At 40.6% G+C, this 3,418-nt stretch overlaps 1 pseudogene; it reads right to left on the reverse strand.

Annotated features, from left to right (window-relative positions):
• Positions 1 to 1,940: 1,940 nt before the first annotated feature.
• Positions 1,941 to 3,159, reverse strand: LOC128098721 (60S ribosomal protein L4-like; annotated as a pseudogene).
• Between the last annotated feature and the right edge of the window lie 259 nt (positions 3,160 to 3,418).

Here is a 3,418-nt window from a genome sequence, read left to right on the forward strand (position 1 = left end):
TAAGGCAATAGATTTACAATAAGACAGATTCAGATGTAATCGTTTGCAATGTGTGTAAAAGATACGTAGGCTTGAAAGAGACAAAAAGATGATATATAGAGTTATAGAAACAAATACATAGTTTTTAAAAAATAAAGTCTTTAAAGAGACAGTAAAGGTAGTATAAAAAATAAGCCACGTAAAATTGGATATTACACAGAGAATCTGGATTGTGTTTTCTTTGGGATTTTTAACTGCAGAAAAACATTTGATTGTAAAAGCTGTTGAGTTAAACCAATATATATATTTTAAAGATACCTTGACTTCAAAATTTGGATATAAGGATATATTGCTTTGGAAAAGAGTCTCTTTTGTTCCCACAGAAAGCCAAAGGCTATGGATTTGTTCCAGATTAAGATACATCAGGTTTGACCAGCCAAGACCCCCTGAAAGGTCTCTGATGACACCATGGCCCAGATGATCCAACATCCAGAATGGTTTGAAGGCAACTGGCTCAAACGATACAGCCTCATGGACTTTTCCATGATCCTAAAATTTTCTTTGTTTCCCCATAAGATACAGCGCCCCCCTCCAGCAGGAAGTAGTAAGAGAAGCTACGCCCAAATTCCCAAATTATATGTAATTTTATTTTGTTAAGGTTAAAACCTTCCTTTTTGAAAAAAAAAAAAAGGGGGAAGTGCTGTGGGATGTTCTGTATGTCAAATGTGTTGCTGATTAGTCAATAATTAAAACACTGATTGGCCATTGGCTAGGCAGGAAGTATAGGCGGGACAAGGAGGAGAATAAAGCTGGGAAGTGGAAGGCTGAGTCAGAGAGACACTGCCAGCTGCCACGATGAGAAACAGCATGTGAAGATACCGGTAAGCCACGAGCTACGTGGCAAGGTATAGATTAATAGAAATGGGTTAATTTAAGCTGTAAGAACAGTTAGCAAGAAGCCTGCCACGGCCATACAGTTTGTAAGCAAAATAAGCCTCTGTGTTTACTTGGTTGGGTTTGAAAGGCTGTGGGACTGGCAGGTGAGAGAGATTTGTCCTGACTGTGGGCCAGGCAGGAAAACTCTAGCTACAAGAGTCAATTACCAAGTCAATATTTTTGTACATTTTTAACAAGAATGTTTTGGTTGACATCAAGGGTTCCACTTCACATTTAAAGATCTCATTACAGACACCAACCATTCTTTTTTGTCATTTTCATTGCAGCTTTTTATTTTAGCATTCTATTGAATTTGTTGACATTTGTGTAAAAAAGGTTTAATTTGTAAATATGTGAATGTATTTCTTTTGTCTTCTGTAGATGCTGAACTGCTAGGAAAAATCTCTTCCAGTGCCTAACTTTTACCTGAAGTAGTTTACATATGCTCTTAAGACTTTTTTCTCAGGGTTGTGACCAAACCCAGGGCCTTAGATGCATTCTTCCCTTGAAGTAATTTCCAGACTCTTTCGGTTTTTTTTTCTTTGATTAGATTTTTATTCAAATAGGATGTCTCTATTTGCACCTTATGGGATGAAATATGTTTTACTAGTATATACAGCAGGCTTTTCTTCTGTGGTAGGTTTTTTTCTCTGCTGGTTTCTTCTCAGCTGCTGGTTTTTTGGTGGCTGTGGCCTTTATCCACCTCCACACCCCCTCCACCCAGCAGACTTCTTCAGCTTCTTGCCATCCACAGGCTTCTTTCGTTTCTTGCTCTCTGCATGCCCCTTGCCAGCAGCCCCCTTTTCTGCCTCCCCCTGCTCTGGTTTGACTGATGATGATGATGATGATGATGATGATGATGCTTCTGCTACTTCCTCTTTCTTTGCCTGAGTTTGTAATTTCTGACTGGGAAAGGAGTGGTGTCTCCGTGCAGAGCCTTTGTGTACCAGTGAAGCTTCTACATGATTCTCGGGTTCTTTGGTGAATTCTACTTGAGGACTCTGATAAATCTTCTTGCACAGTGCTCAGAGGGTTCTTTGGATAACTGAGCTTTTCAAGATTCAGTAAACGCTTGTGTTCATCATCTTGTGCATTGGAAGATTACACTCACTCTTTCGGGAAGCATCCTTATGCCAAGAGGCAGAAGCTCATCCTAACTTCTCCAGAACACTTTCAGTCCAAATGCAGAAACACCCCACATGCCCACCAGAAGCAAGTTCCCAAATGTTCAGACCAATAAGCAGAGTAATACCAGGTGTGAGGGTTTGAATGGAAATGGCTCCCAGAGGCCATTTAAATACTTGGCCATCAGGGAGTGGCACTATTTGAAAGGAGTAGGAAATGTAGGATTGTTGGAAGAAGTATGTCACTGGGAGTGAACTTTGAGGTTTCAAAAGCCTATGCCAAGCCCAGAGTCTCTCTCTTAGCCATGGTATCAGGATGTAGCTCTCAGCTACTTCTCCAGCACCATGTCTGCCTATATACCACCATGCTTCCTGCCATGATGATAATGGACTAAACCTCTGAAACTGTAAGCAAGTTATTAAATTAAATGCTTTTTTTATAGAGTTTCCATAACCATGGTGTCTCCTCACAGCAAGAGGACATTGTCTAAGAAACCAGGGATGTTTCTGAAGGCATTGATAATACCGTTGTCTCCATTGTAGGTGATCAGGGTCTCCTCTACTGGTTATGTCATCCATTTCTCATTTTGCTCAAACCAGCTCTTATTCACAGAGGGACATAGACTTTTTTTTTAAGTCATCCTAGGTCTTACATTTCTTAAGCTACGTAACAGTCTCATTAGTCTTCTTGTAACCTTCAACCTTATCTTCAGCCACCAAAGGCAGTGCAGAAACTTCCTCAATACGATGACCTTTAGACGTCACCAAAGCTGGGAAGGCTGAGGCAGCCAGGGCAGAGCAAAGGGAATATTGCTTTTGGGTTGTGTTCACTCTGTAGTGTCAATGGTGGCAGGTTTTGGTTGGTGAAAACATGAGGCCTCCATGACACACATTTCCAAAGACACCCTGACCAGAACAGTGGGTCCCACTACCTGGAACTCTTGAAACTGGAGGCACAGTTCTGCCAGTACACCAAGACACAACACTGGTCTGATGATCTGGTAATTCACTGATGGCTTAGGGCTGTCTGTTGTTTTGTCACAACTTGGTATGAACAAAGTTCACAATATCTGTCCTTGAACACAGCTGGCAAAGTGACATTTTTTGCCAGACTCCCCATTTTCAGAGTATACTACATGAGAGGAATGGCACACACTATGTATTTTTTATTTTTTAAATCTGCATTTTAAGCTACCTAAACCTTATTTTATTTATGGGATTTTTCATATATAATATATCCATACTTTTCCTGATCTCCAACTCCTCTCAGGTCCTGCTACCTCCTGACCCATCCAACCCCACACCCTTTCTTTCTTTTTAAAAAATAAACCAACAAACGTACTCTGCAGCTACTAAAGGAGAAAAATGAACACTGAGCC

Source organism: Peromyscus californicus, unplaced genomic scaffold (genome assembly GCF_007827085.1).
Source record: "Peromyscus californicus insignis strain IS unplaced genomic scaffold, ASM782708v3 Scaffold_6__1_contigs__length_162567912, whole genome shotgun sequence".
In the NCBI taxonomy this organism is placed as follows: domain Eukaryota; kingdom Metazoa; phylum Chordata; class Mammalia; order Rodentia; family Cricetidae; genus Peromyscus; species Peromyscus californicus.